We start from the raw sequence: 15,094 nt of genomic DNA, 5'->3' as shown, positions 1-15,094 counted from the left end.
GTTTCGGTGCTCGCGATAGATTGCATTAGTTTTGTGCGTATCGAGAGTGAGGGAGACAAGCCGCAAGACTTTGTCAGCCGCAGTGTGTGTGAGTGTGACGTCATTGGAGCCGCGCTGGGATAGGTCGATCAGTGAGAAGGGTCGCGCTCGGATTGGCAGCCGTCTGTGAGAGGCAATTGGTTGAGAAGGTAGGCAAAGGGTGTTCTGGGAATTAAAGTCACTTCCTGATTCAGTTATAAACTAAATAAAAGACGCAAAAATGAAGTTCTTCAAGGCTCTAAAGAGCGTTTTGAGGGGAGATGTGTACATTACCACGAGTGTGGGGGAGCCTACACCGCCAGAGGATACTCCGGCTTATGCTGTAATGGAGGAGAAGGGAGTCGCGCCATGTCTTTGGCTAAAGCAATGGTGCAAATTAACAGAAAAGGATGAGAGCTTAGCGTTTCCAGATAACGTGTCATTTAATATAATGATCCTAGAGAATTTGCGGAAGGCGTTAAATGAGCAAAAGCCACCTCCGAGACCAGCACAGTTTGAGGCCTTAGTAATTTGGGAACTGATGGCCATACGACTACGGCAACAAAAATTTGAGAGGAGAATGAGGAGAGCAGAAAAGACACTAGCGGAGGCTAGATGTAATAGTGAACACAGAATGTGGAGTAGGGAGATAATAGACAGACTCAGGATGTTCCTGGCAATAACTCAGGAAGCCGACACGCAAGGAAGAAAGGCTACTTGTAAAACAGATAAGGGTTCTAGCAAGGAAAAGGAGACTAAAAGGTCTTGGGCAGATGCAGATGACTCAGATGATGATGAGTTTCTCAATCAGTTGTTACATGATCGTCCACCGCCATATGCCATGGATGACAAAAGACCAAGTACTAGTGCAGGTCTTATTAACTCAACACTGAGCCAGGGAACAGCGAATACAGCACAGGTAAATACTGTTGCGACACCGGCTCCAGTACAGTATAGTGTCAGTGTGTCCACTGCTCCAGAGATGCAGACGCAGTTGCAGCCACCACCGGTTCAGAGGCTCTACCCTGATGTCCCAATATTAGAAACAACTACGAGTTTGATAGTGCCGCCTGATCAGACATATATGAGATCAAAGTTAGTGCAGATTGAGCCAACTCCACTTTTACTGCCCCAGCCGCAGCAACAGATGGTTCAGAGTTACTCTTCGGTCACAGGACCGCAGTTAGCTACGGCACAGATAATGAATCAGAATACAGGAGTCAGTGTTCCACAGGTTGTGGGAAATAAGCCAGCACCAGCCGCCATATCCTTATCCATCATAGTTGGTCCACCGGTACCCCTGTACGTGCAGGACAAGCCTAGTGTGTGTGATCAGGGAGTAATGACCCAGGCCATGACCAGAGGAGGGTTCATAGGGAGCTCGCAATGGATGACTCCAGTGGAACAGATGGTAGAGAGGTTGAGGTCACTGTTAGACTTCAGTCCGATAGGGGTTCCACCAGATGCCATGAGACACTCAGGTTTGGGACTGCTAACTCTACAGATCTCAAGTGCGAATGTGCCGCAAAAATAACTAAAGAAGTGAGGAAGGTGCATCAGAGGTTGGCAAACTTAGCAGACAAATATGGCATAGACTTAGACAATACTAAGCATCTGAAGAGGAGCTACAGGTTAGACTTCGAGCCCAAGGATTTTGATCACATGAGGTCTACTGGGATGAAGGCACACCTCAAAGAGATCCTGCAGAGCGCCCAAGTTTGGGGAGCGTTCGAAAAGTGGGAAAGCAGATGGGCAAAGAAAAGAGATAAAAGAAAGAGTGATTGCTCGGAGCAGCAGCAGGCGAAGCCAGCACCGGATACCGGTACAATAAAAATGCTACCCATGAGAGAAACAGCTGGAGGGGTTCTTGTCCACGTACCATGGTCTAGAGGTGACATTCTGTCATTCACAAATGCCTTTCCCGGGTTGAGAGAGAAGCCAATAGAATGGTATCAGCAGGCAGACAGGTTTGTGAAGCTTGCGAAGTGTCTCTGGGAAGACCTGAATACTCTGTTTGAGATCATTGTTCCTGGTGATTTGTGGCTCGAGTGCAAGAGAAGTGTTGACTGGCCAACCGCAGAACCGGCAAGGGACCGGGTTACCGGAGCACCATCTCCGAAGGTAATGAAGTATTACTATAAGGTGATTGAGTTTTTAAAGCAGAAGGTGTCGCCGCAGAATATTGATTGGCAAAAGATTGATTGAACGGCACAGGAAGCTAAAGAGTCGATACATGCCTACTACGAGAGGTTGTTGAAAGCGTTCAAGCATTACAGTGGTACAGAGGTCATAGAGCCGAAAGATATGAATCACCTCGTGTTCAGGTTTGTTGAAGGGCTGAGGCCAGAGATTAGCCTGATGATTAAGAATCATTTGATCTGTTGGCAAGCGAAGCCGATTGATGAGGTGTTGCAGTATGCGAAATACTGCAGTGACGAGATTGAGTTGAAGCAGAGAAAGTTAAAGGAGAAAGTGATGGTGGCAAATTAAGGCAGCACAAGCAGGGATGCTGGGAAATGGAGTACAACAGATGGTGGCAAGGAAACGGGATGTTTCAGGCGCAAGCGAGAGGCAGAGGTCAAGGAGGTTTTGTGAACCATGGTCCAGATTTGAATACCGTTGCAGTTCAAAATGATGTGCAAGGGATGAAGAAGGTGTTACCATGTCATGCTTGTGGGGGCGTTTGACACTGGAAGCGGGAATGCCCGATGATGGTGCAGGAGGGTGTTGTTCAACAAAGCAATGATGTCAATACATTCCAAAATATATGGGTCCGAATACGAACTTCCAGAATAATATGGTTCAGATGCAGGGTCTTCAACCCATGCAACAAGTGCAGATGCCACGTGTACAACCAGTGCAGATGCAGCAAATGCAACAGCAGATTCCCATGGTACCTAGACAGCAAATGCAGTTGCCCTTAGTACCAATGGGACAGCAGCAGGTGATGCTTCCTCAACAGGTCACAGGTCAATGAACGAGTCAAAGTAACACAGTACAACAGTTCCCTTTGAGTGGTGAGAATGGAATAAACGATGAATGGTCGGATAACAGTTCAGATAGTGAGGAGTGTAGACTGGCAGCGTCCCTAGAAGTAGATCAGAGAGGGCCCTACGTGCAAGGGAAAGTGATGGGTCACAAGGTTTCGTTCTTGATTGACACAGGAGCGACACGCTCTACAGTCAGAAGTGCAGAGGTTCTGAAATTGCCCCTTTTGGGACGTACAATAAAGTTAGTAGGAGTGGCAAACCAGCTCCTGACTAACCTGATTACAGATCTGGTTCAGGTTGAGATTGGTACCTTCCAGGGATTGCACAGATTTGTGGTTTGCGACTCAAGTCCGGTGTCCATACTGGGAAGAGACTTACTGTGCAAGACAAGGTGTTCTATCACCTATTCCAATGAAGGGATAGAGGTGCAGACAAACAGTGACGATGAAGGGGATGATGGCTAGGTCTCAGAGCCTGAGATGGAGACAACAGATGAGGAATACCCCTTGATAAGCTTCTTCCCGATGTTCACAGTGACCGATTTGCCAGCAGATTTGCAGGGGACAGTTACAGAAAAGGTATGGGACTTGACAGGAAAGGAAGTGGGATTGATAAAAGGAGTAGAACCAGTCAAAGTAGATGTGAAGCCAAATGCTGTGTTCCCCCAGGTTCCGCAGTACCACATGGCACAGGATGTCCTCATACAGGTGATGCAGATAATCGCAGACTTTGTGAAGCAAGGAGTCCTGAGAGAAGTGATGAGCAGCCCATGTAATTCACCTATAATGGGGTTGAGAAAGCCGTGTAGGAAAGTTCGAATTGTTCAAGACTTGAGAAAGATCATTGACATAGTGGTGAAGTGTTGCCCAGTGGTGCCAAATCTAGCTGTGATTATGTTTCAGGTCCCATACGATGCAGAGTGGTTTACGGTAGTTGATTTGTCCCAAGCATTCTTTTCTGTGCCTCTTCACGAGGACAGCCAATTTCTCTTCAGTTTTAAATTCTTGGACAAGGTTTACAGTTGGTGTCGAATTCCTCAAGGGTTTTCGGAGTCACCTTCCATCTTCAATCAAATCCTGAAGAAAGATTTGGGGTCATTGGGATTGCCTTTCCAATCGACTCTAGTGCCGTACATTGACAATTTGTTGATCGCATCCAAAACTAGAGATGATTGCAAGTATGATACCATTGCCTTACTAAACCACTTGGGAAAGAATGGGCATAAGGCCTCTCCAAAGAAGCTGCAATATTGTCAGAAAGAGGAGAAATACTTAGGTCATCTAATTGAGAAGGGATCGAGGAAAATATCCAAGGAAAGAGTGACTGCCATATTACAAATGAGTCCCCCAACGACACAGAGAGACGTTAGGATGTTTTTGGGAATGGTGGGCTACTGTCGTCAGTGGATCCCTAATTTCTCAATTATCTCCAAGCCGCTGGTGAGACTGACGGTTAAGGAAGTTAAGGATGGCCCAGATACTATAACTATGTCTGAGAAAGAGATGAAGGCGTTCATGGAGTGGAGGGAGTGTATGTGCAGGGCTCCAGCTTTAGGTATGCCTGATTACACAAAGCCTTTTGTCCTGTTTTGTCATGAACGTGATGCTTGTTCCTTGTCTGTCCTGACACAGGTCCATGGAGGTGCAAACCGACCAGTAGCATATTTTTCAGCTACTTTGGACCCAGTCGCAGCAGCCTTACCGGGTTGTCTGCGTGCCGTTGCAGCAGTTGGTCAAAGCCTCACACAGTGTGAAGGCATAGTGATGGGACACCCTTTAACAGTTATGGTCCCACATTCAGTCAAGATTTTACTGACCTGGACCAAAACTCAGCACATGACAAATGCCAGATTGACGAAATATGAAACGATTATATTGGGGTCACCAAATGTGTCACTGTAAAGATGTACTGTGTTGAACCCGGCAACTTTGCTTCCAAATGAAAATACAGAAGTTGAGGATGCTGATGAGGTCGAACATGATTGTCTTGAGGTAACCGAACTGTGCAAAAAACCGAGACCTGACATTTGAGATACCCCATTGGAAGAAAATGATTACATTATCTTTGTTGATGGCTCGTGCTTGAGAGACTCTGTAGGAGTACTGAGAGCCGGATATGCTGTGTGTACAATCACTGGTATCCTAGAAGCCTCTTGGCTTGAAAGAGTATACTCTGCTCAAGTGGCTGAATTGGTTGCTCTTACCAGGGCATGTCATGCCGCTGACAAACTGAAAGTTACTATCTATACCGACAGCAGATATGGATTTGGAATTGTCCATGATTTTGGCCAGCTATGGTCCCAGAGGGGTTTCCTGACCTCTTCTAGTTCTCCAGTGAAAAATGATGAGAGAATTAAGGAGTTGTTGCACGCAATTCAGTTACCTCTTGAAATTGCCGTGGTGAAATGCAGTGCTCATGTGAAATCACAAGACTTTGTGTCAATGGGAAATGGATATGCAGATCAAGTCGCAAGGTTTTGTGCATTGAACTGTATATCGTTCAAGGATCAGGGGGAATTGTTACCTGAAACAGAAAATGAGACATGCACAGGTTATGCACTAAGAGTGGTTGACACGTTGGAGGAATTAAAATTGTTGCTGGGTCGTGCCAGCAGAGAGGAGAAACGCTCTTGGCTTAAGATGCAATGTGTACAAAGACCAGATGATTTGTGGGTTTCAGATGAGGGGAAAATGGTTTTGCCGAACAGTCTTCTGTCACAGTTTGCAAGGTTTTACCATAGACAGGCACATAATGGGAGAGATGCCATGATCAGGTTGTTCAAGATTGATTGGTTCAACCTGAAATTCAGACAAGCCGCAGAAGTGATTTGTCACAGGTGCATCATTTTTCAACAGATGAATGCGGGGAAAGGGACAGTGGTGAATTTGAGCCACATTGGGAGAGCAGGAGGACCATTTAGCAGAATGCAATTGGATTTCATTGAGATGCCTGTGTGTGGAGGTCTGAGATACGTGTTGGTGATTGTGTGAATTTTTAGCCACTGGATTGAAGTTTACCCTACACGCAGAAATGATAGTCACACAGTAGCAAAGCGGCTGCTTAGGGAATTGATTCCGTGTTTCGGATTTCCGATCTCTTTAGAATCAGAAAGGGGAAGTCACTTCAACAATGAGGTGGTTAAGCTCTTGTGTGCAGCATTAAACATTGAACAGAAGTTGCATTGTAGTTACTGCCCTGAAGCCTCAGGACTAGTGGAACAGATGAATGGTACTCTGAAGTCGAGAATGGCAAAAATGTGTGCAGCTACAAATTTGAAATGGCCTAATGCGTTGCCCTTAGTGCTAATGTCAATGAGAAACACACCCAACAAGAAAACAGGACTGTCTCCTCATGAAATTCTCATGGGCCGAGCTATGAGACTGCCTGCGGTGCCTGCAAGTGCTCTTGTGAATATCACGGATGATATGGTGTTGGACTGCTGCAAGGGTCTGGCTGACCTGGTCCGCTCTTTCTCTCACCAGGTGGAAGCCACCACATTGCCACCGATAAGTGATCCAGGTCATAACCTGAAAGCTGGTGACTGGGTTGTCATCAAGAAACACGTGAGGAAGTCGTGTTTGGAGCCACGTTGGAAGGGGCCATATCAAGTAATACTGACAACTACTACTGCTGTGAAGTGTGCGGGAATTCCAAACTGGATTCATGCCAGCCACACAAAGAAGGTGACATGTCCAACTGACGAGGAACTTGAATTGTCAAAAATAACAACAGCAGAAAAGGAAGTCTCAGGGCCGGAGAGTAATCAAAGGGGAACAGACAGAAGGAGAGCCCGTTGAGGACGGCTTAGTCACTTCAGTAAGAGACGAGACCCAAAGGGGTGACGGTGAGCCTATCTCGACTGAGGCGCCAGGAGGACCGACCCAGAGAGAGGTTCTCCCAGAAGCAGACGGATATGGATTTGAAGTAGAGCCACTGACAGACCCAGAAGGCGAGGGAGTTGAGGCAGGAGAAAGTGAAAGTGCCCGAACTCCTCCTGAGCCGCTTGCAGGTCCATCAAGAGAAAACACCATAGAGACAGAGGAGGGCAACAAACTGCCACCAGGAAGATTAAAGACCAAGGAGACACTGAAAGTGGCCAGAATCGCAAGTAACAAAAGGAAAGATGGTTGTTGATGAGACAATTGAAGAAGAAGTCAATACAACAAGGAAGGAGGACTTGAGCGAAGGAGAGTTGCAAGGTGACCGCAAATTGAAAAGAAAGAGAGTAGCAAATAGAAGGTACGCAGGTCCTGAATGGGCGTATGAAACATCAGCTGAGTGGCAACAAGAATTCTTGGCATTCTGTTTTGATCGAGAAGTCCCAGGTCAATACCATGGTACCTGAGTTTGGCCACAAAGAAAAGAGACTGTGTTAAGTTGAAATTGAGCTAAAGGAAGCTGAGAAAAGAGACTGATAAGTTACCGGATGTGACACTGTTAACCTGAATTGACCTTTTGAAAACTGATTGTGACAAGCTGCTAACCGCATTGACAAGGATCCTGGGAGTGAATGTAAATTTGTAAATACTTGCCAAAGAAAGACTTTGCTTAGCTTTGCCGGAAAAAAAACAGAGAGAACACAAAGAGTTTTAACCCATACTCAATTGGTTGTTTACATTTATAGCCTTCTGCTTTCTGATTCTTTACAGATCATGCCTAGCACTGGAGATGATAATGGGGGAAGTAGGCATTGTAAATATTTGGGTGTTGCTTTAGGCTTTGTATGTGTGATATTCATTATAGCTTTGTTTGTGGAAATGTGATTGGTGGATGAGAATGAGACTAACAATGCTACAATTCCTGAGACAGCTGCACTAACACCTTGGGAGAGGTTTGAGCAAGATACAAAGTATTTGCACAAAGATACTAACACGAAGGGAGAACTGTCTACTTATGTTTTCTGTCGCTTGCTGAGTGAGTATGTTGACACCATGGATGCGAAAGCTTGCTATGTGTGTACGCAAATTCCTGTTTCCGTACAAGAGGGAGTTACCTATCATAGTTTGCCCCTAACCTATGGGATAAGCTGTAGTTTGTTACTAACACGTTTCTATACCCAGGAAGAGGTGCAATATTTCTATTCCAACTACGACCTGGTGTTTTCTTATGTGCCTATCATAGAAGATTTGAATAGCGTAGCTAAATATTATGCCACAAAGTTAGTGAAAGGGTTCTTTGAAGCGAGAGGGGCAATTAGTACATCTGATGCACACTGCAATAATTTGACTTGCTTGCTTACACCTGTAGAGAAAAACTTTCTAGATCACACTGAAGATAGAAGAAGGGTTCTGAAAGGGAAGTTAGAAAAAGGCTTGCAGCAATGATCCTTTATTAATAGTGGGAGTTACAATGGAGTTAGGGAACAAGGGAAATTAGCTTTAGATGCACTACATGTGGGTAAGCTTTGCATAACGCGACCTAAGTCATATTATGATAATGTGTTTGTGGGAACGAGTGAATGTAAGCATGTGTTTTTGTTTCAAAATAAGTGGACTTTCATGTTAAATGGACAGGATCCAGCGATCCCTGGGGTCTATTATATTTGTGGACTTAATGCTTATTACCGTCTTCCAAAGGGATGGTATGGGACATGTTATTTGGTGATAGTTTTCCCAAAGATATATCAGCTATCAATCAATCAATCAATCATAAGATTTATAAAGCGCTCTACGTACCCGTGAGGGCTTCAAGGCGCTGGGGGGAGAGCAGGGGGGGTTGCTGTTCACTGATCGAAGAGCCAGGATTGAGGAGTCTTCTGAATGCGAGGAGATCTTGGGTCTGGCGTAGGTTGGTCGGGAGGGAGTTCCAGGTCTTGGCGGCGAGGTAGGAGAAGGATCTGCCGCCGGAGGTCTTTCGCTGGATGCGGGGGACGGTGGCCAGGGCGAGGTTCGTGGAGCGGAGCTGGCGGGTGGGGGTGTAGAAGTTGAGTCTGCTGTTAAGGTAGGCAGGTCCGGTGTTGTGGAGGGCCTTGTGTGCGTGGATGAGTAGATTAAAAGTGATCCTCTTGTCCACAGGGAGCCAGTGGAGGTCTCTCAGATGGTGGGAGATGTGGTTGTGGCAGGATATGTTGAGGATCAGTCGGGCGGAGGCATTTTGGATGCGCTGGAGGCGTCGTAGGTGTTTGGCAGGGATGCCTGTGTAGAGTGCGTTGCCATAGTCTAGCTTGCTGCTGACGAGGGCTTGTGTCACGGTTCTTCTTTTTTCAGTCGGGATCCACTTGTAGATCCTGCGGAGCATGCAGAGGGTGTTGTAGCAGGAGGAGGAGACTGCGTTGACCTGTTTGGCCATGGAGAGGGAGGAGTCGAGGATGAATCCTAGATTTCGTGCATGGTTGGCGGGAGTTGGAGGGGTTCCCAGTGTGGTCGGCCACCATGAGTTGGCCCAGGCTGAGGGTGTGGTTCCAAGGATGAGGACCTCCGTCTTGTCTGACTTCAGCTTCAGCCGGCTGATCCTCAACAATTCGGCGATGGCCTTCATGCCCTCGTGGAGGTTGGTTTTGGTGGTTTGTGGGTCTTTGGTGAGGGAGAGGATGAGTTGAGTGTCATTGGTGTAGGAGATGATGTTGAGGTCGTATTGGCGGGCCGTTTGTGCGAGGGGGGCCATGTAGATATTGAACAGTGTAGGGCTGAGGAAGGAACCTTGGGGTACACCGCAGATGATGTCGGTGGCTGTGGATCGGAAAGGTGGGAGGCTTACACTTTGGGTTCGGCCGTGGAGGAAGGAAGCGATCCAGTCGAGGGCTTTGTCTTGTATTCCGGCTTTAAAGAGGCGGGCTATCAGGGTGCGGTGGCAGAGTGTGTCGAATGCGGCAGAGAGGTCCAGGAGGATGAGGGCTGATGTTTCTCCGTTGTCCAGTTGGCATCTGATGTCGTCTGTGGCGGCTAGGAGGGCGGTCTCGTGCTGTGGTTCCGTCTGAACCCTGATTGGGAGGGGTCCAGGATGTTGTTGCTTTCGAGGTGGCGAGTCAGTTGCATGTTGGCGATTTTTTCGATGACCTTTGCCGGGTAGGGGAGGATGGAGATGGGGTGGAAATTCTTGAGATCGAGGGTGTCAGCTTTGGGCTTCTTCCAGAGGGTGCCTGGATTTCTACATGCTTCCAGCTTTCTGGAAAGATTGCTGTTTCGAAGGAGATATTGATGACCTTCCGTAGTTGGGGGGCAATGGTTTCGTCGGCTTTGTTGTACACGTGGTGTGGGCATGGGTCCGACGGTGATCCTGAGTGGATTGAGTTAATGATCTTGAGTGTCTCTGTGTCGTTGACGTTTGCCCAGGAGGTTGGTGTGGGTGGGGCTTGCGGGAATGGGGTCTGGCGTGGTAGTGGTAGAAAAACTATTGTGGATGTCGGTGATTTTCTGGAGGAAGTAGGTGGATAGGGAGTCGCAGAGTTCTTGGGATGGTGGGATGTCGTTGACGTTGGTGCTGGGATTGGAGAGTTCTTTCACGATGTTGAAGAGCTCTTTGCTGTTGTGTGCGTTGTTATCCAGGCGGTCTTTGAAGGAGGATCTCTTGGTTGTTCTGATGAGTTGGTTGTGTCTGCGGGAGGCGTCCTTGAGGGCTGAGTGGTTGTCGGGGTGCACTCGTGGAGCCATTTCTTTTTTAATTTCCGGCAGTCGCGTTTGGAGGCTTGGAGCTCGTCGGTGAACCAGGTGGTTTTTTTGCGGGCTTGGTTGTTGGGTGGGTTCTTAAGGGGTGCTAGGGAATTGGCGCAGTTGGTGATCCACTGTTTGAGGTCGAGGGCGGGGGTGTCTGGGTCGGTGGGGTCGGTGGGTGGGTTCTGGTTGAGGGTGTAGGTTAGTTGTTCTTTGGTGATTTTGCTCCAGCTGCGGCGAGGTGGTTGTTGGGGGCGGTGGTGCTTGGTTTGTTTCTTGAAGGTGAAGTGGATGCAGTGGTGGTCGGTCCAGTAGAGTTCGGTGGTGTGGTTGAAGGTGACGTGGGCGCTTGTGGTGAAGATTGGGTCAAGTGTGTGTCCTGCGATGTGGGTGGGTGTGGTGACGAGTTGTCAGAGTCCGAGGTTGGCGAGGTTGTCTATCAGCGTGGTGGAGTTGGGGTCGTTGTTGTTCTCTAGGTGGTAGTTGAGTTCTCCGAGGAGGATGTAGTCTGTGGAGGGGAGTGCGTGGGTGCTGGCGAGTTCGGCGATGGTGTTGTTGAAGGGTGCTCGTGGGCCAGGTGGTCTGTATATGAGCGTTCCTCTGAGGGTGGTGTTGGGGTCGGTGTGGACCTGGAAGTGTAGGTGCTCGGCGATCTTGAGGGTGTTGTCCGTGTAGGTGGAGACTTTGAGGGTGGATTTGTGGGCGATGGCTATTCCTCCTCCGATGCCGTTGGTGCGGTCTCTTCAGGTGATCTTGTAGCCGTCCGGGATGGCTATGGCGATGTTGGGTGCCGAGGAGTCGTTCCACCAGGTTTCGGTCAGGAAGGCTATATCTGGGGCGGTGGTGTCGAGCAGGTCCCAGAGTGTGATGGCATGGTTGCGAGCGGAGTGGGTGTTGAGGAGTATGCAGTGGAGGTGGTTGGTTCTGGCTCTTGGGGTTTCGTTGTTTTGTCGCAGGTGAATTTGCAGGAGAGGCAGGAGAAGGGACCAAAGGTGTTCCTTGGGGCGGATTGGAAGCAGTCAGTGTTGCGGTCAGGGTTGAGGGCGTTGAGGTCGCTGGTCGTATAGCGGTGTCTGGGGGGACGGTGCTCCCGAGGACCGGGGGGGGGTGGCTATGGGTGCGGTCCAGGTGCCAGCGGCGCACCCGCTGCACGGACACGCAGCGACCGCCATTAAGAAGGGAGGAGTGAGGGAGGAGCGAATGGTGGCGCGAGGGGGCGGGCCGCAAGGACGCAGCGGCAGGGGAGTGGTGAGCGGCTCAGAGGGAGCCGGAGTGGGGGAGCGCACAGGGGGCAAGATACGGGCACAGAGAGAGGAACGGAAACAGAGGAAAAAAGGCACAATAAACAAGGGGCAAGATACGGGCACAGAGAGAGGAACGGGAACAGAGGAAAAAAGGCACAATAAACAAGGGGCAAGATACGGGCACAGAGAGAGGAACGGAAACAGAGGAAAAAAGGCACAATAAACAAGGGGCAACATACGGGCACAGAGAGAGGAACGGAAACAGAGGAAAAAAGGCACAAAAGGACAGGGGCAAAGTACGTGGCAAAAACAGAGGAAATGGCACTAAACAGTACAAGGGGCAAAAAAAGGCACAACGAGCGGAGCGGAACGGGGGGATACGGCACAAAACAAACAGAGCACAAAAACAGAAAAATAGACAAGCAAAGTCTAGCGAAGCTTACCTGGAGCCCACTAGACACCAGGGATGAGGCGCAGGCGGGTGCCTGCGGGTGGAGGAGGGCCTCGAACATGCGAACAGCAGCGTGGGCGGGGGTCAGGGACACGGAGGCAGCAAGGTGGTGCTGCAATCGTGGGGGAGCGAGCTCCTGGCCAAAGGTAGGTCAGAGGACTTAAAGAAGTTTCCGAAGGTGTCTGAATTACTTCGTACTAGACAAAAGAGAGAGACTGCTGCTGGTGTAGTAGGAGACATATTTGGAGCAATAATTCCTTCAGTGGGAGTTATTTTGAACTATATAAAGATTCAAAAGTTGTCTACTATTGTGGATAACATGCTGACAAATTTTACCGGAGCTATACTTCTGATGGATACTGAACTTGCGGAGAGGGCTATGACTCTTCAAAACAGGCTTGCTTTAGACATTCTTTTAGCAAAACATGGCAGAGTCTGTAAGATGCTTAATGAGCGTCACTGCTGTGCCTACATACCTGATAATAGTAATGAGATTAGAAGTATGCTTACTAACCTAACAAGAGATATTGCAGATTTGAAGGAGCTGAAGTAACCAGGTGTTTGGGAAAAGGTTGGAAAGGGACTTGCTAAAGTGGGAAGCTGGTTTAGTAATATTTGGCATGGGATATTGGCAAAAGTAATACAGGGGATAATGATTGTTTTGGCTTGTTTATTCGGATTATGGTTATCATGCAAAATTAGTAAAAGAACTAAAGCAAAATTGGCAAAACGTAATGCGAGGAGGGAAGAAAAGAAAAGGGAGAAAATGTTCAGAGCAAAATATGAAAAGGCAAACCAAGGGAAGAAATTGAGATGACGGAATTTAGAAAATGAAAATTTTGTGAAAGAAAGGATTTGTGTGATGACAAGAGTCATCAGAGGAGGGATTGTTGGAGTGTCATTTTTGTAATCATTATTAACATGGAAAGCTTGCAAATAATGTATAATGAAGCTGCATAGAAAATGTTTTAGTGTAATGCACGCATTTGAAATGTGCTCACGGGGAGTGGCCACCAATGTATACGATGATTAATGAAACTGACTAATAATGAGTTAATAATGTACTCATGTATGCTTCTGTATTTGCACTATGAATTTTGTATTAAGGTTTTGCTAAATTAATCACTAGGCCTCAGTTAGCAAGGGTGTGGGCCTAGCTGCCTGGTCTCATATTAAATGTGTTTTTCTAACGTGCAATGTGCTGTCTCCCTGAAGGACGGGAAACTATACTTTTCCAAAAGCTAGAGATGTGTGTGTAACCGTAGTAAATTCTTTCTCATGGGACCCGACTTGCTCAAGGAGACATTCTTGCCGAATGTAACAGTGTAATTCGCGACAGGTGCAAGGTCGCCTACAATGGTAAAGACAATGGAACTACTGACTGGAGCAACAAGTGTAACTTTTCTTACCTGACATTCTACCCGCTGAAGACGTCAATCACAGGAACCAATAAACTGCATGAGAACTGTCTTAGGTGAAAATTCTAATAAGGTGATCAACGGATTATTGGACAGAGATAACGATGCACCAAATATTGCCCAATTGGAAATTAGAGACTTGTTCGACAGATTCAATATAATGACGTGACACAAGGAGAAATCAGCCAATTTCTTGGCATTCTTCCTCACCACTTTGATGCCATTATCTAGCCATTACGTGCCTTTTACTGAGGGACACTCTTGCTGTTGTATCCTGCTTGAAGACTTTGTTGTTCTGATACCCTAAACCATCCTCATCCTCTCTTTGCCCTATAATGCACTTCTCCTCCTTATAAGGGAAGCATTCCTTCTCACCCTATCTTGCTGAGACTTTTCTGCTTATCCTGGCTGATGGCGAATCGACTGCGGTCCTGAGGACGAAGACTGACTCTGTATGCTGACCCATTACGGAGGGTAACTATATGATAATGAATTGTAATTGTCTGTTTGCCTTTTCTTTCTAGGTACCAACTGCTTTTGATAAGGACCATAGTTAGATGTTTTCTAAATTTATCTTACTAAATTGTTTTGCATGAAACCCAACATCCTGATGCTAATTAGAGGTTAGTTGAGGAGCTTACTAACATCGGAGGCAAATAGACAAATGACTGGGTCTTTACTTTGTTGAATAACGTGTTAATGATACTCTGCTGAAAGTTGATTCATGTTGACGTCGGGTTTTGTCCTAATGTTCATGATTTTTGCTTTGATAAAGTCTTATTCAAGTTGCCATATTGTTACCTTGTTAATGTGTTTGTTGGTATTGAGACTAATAATCTTGCTAGTAGAGTGTAACAAATAGGGAATAAATATCTTAAATCTTATTAAAGGTTGTGCGGTTATTCATGGCTGAAAGGCCATGGTGTGTTTTGATTTTTATTAATGATATTAACTGATTTGATTAATTTGTTATTGTGAATATTGATGAGGTCATTGATTTATTGATTGCAATGCAGAATAGATATCTTGTCTTAAGGTGTCTCCAATCAGGGTCAAAAGAATCATTGGCCTAAAACGAGTCCCCGTGTAAATAAAGTACCTAGGTCGGGACGCGTTATCAGTTCTAAAGACAGGTTTGCACTATAAAGGAATAACAGTAGTTCCTTAACAACATTCTGGTTGTATGGTTTAATTATGCATTACAATTGACCTTCCAAGTTAATGTATCTGAAAATAAAAGCTGTAATGCTATGAGGGTGTGCTACAGCAGTTCCCACAGCCGTAATTCCAATGTCACTGCTCATTTCCAGTGCCTAATTTGTGCCGGTGCTTCCAGTTGGTGTACAATTGCATTCATTTTTGGGGATCTGGACTTATTTTTCAT

General features: G+C 46.9%; 1 protein-coding gene across 1 annotated transcript in view; it reads left to right on the top strand.

Annotated features, from left to right (window-relative positions):
• Positions 1-15,094, top strand: part of LOC138287530 (protein mono-ADP-ribosyltransferase PARP12-like) — a 267,415-nt gene that overhangs the window by 116,660 nt on the left and 135,661 nt on the right. The window lies entirely within an intron of this gene.

This window comes from Pleurodeles waltl, chromosome 4_1 (genome assembly GCF_031143425.1).
Source record: "Pleurodeles waltl isolate 20211129_DDA chromosome 4_1, aPleWal1.hap1.20221129, whole genome shotgun sequence".
Classification (NCBI taxonomy): Eukaryota; Metazoa; Chordata; class Amphibia; order Caudata; family Salamandridae; genus Pleurodeles; species Pleurodeles waltl.
The sequence above is the reverse complement of the archived record's forward strand: the minus strand, read 5'-3'. Positions and strand labels throughout refer to the sequence as shown.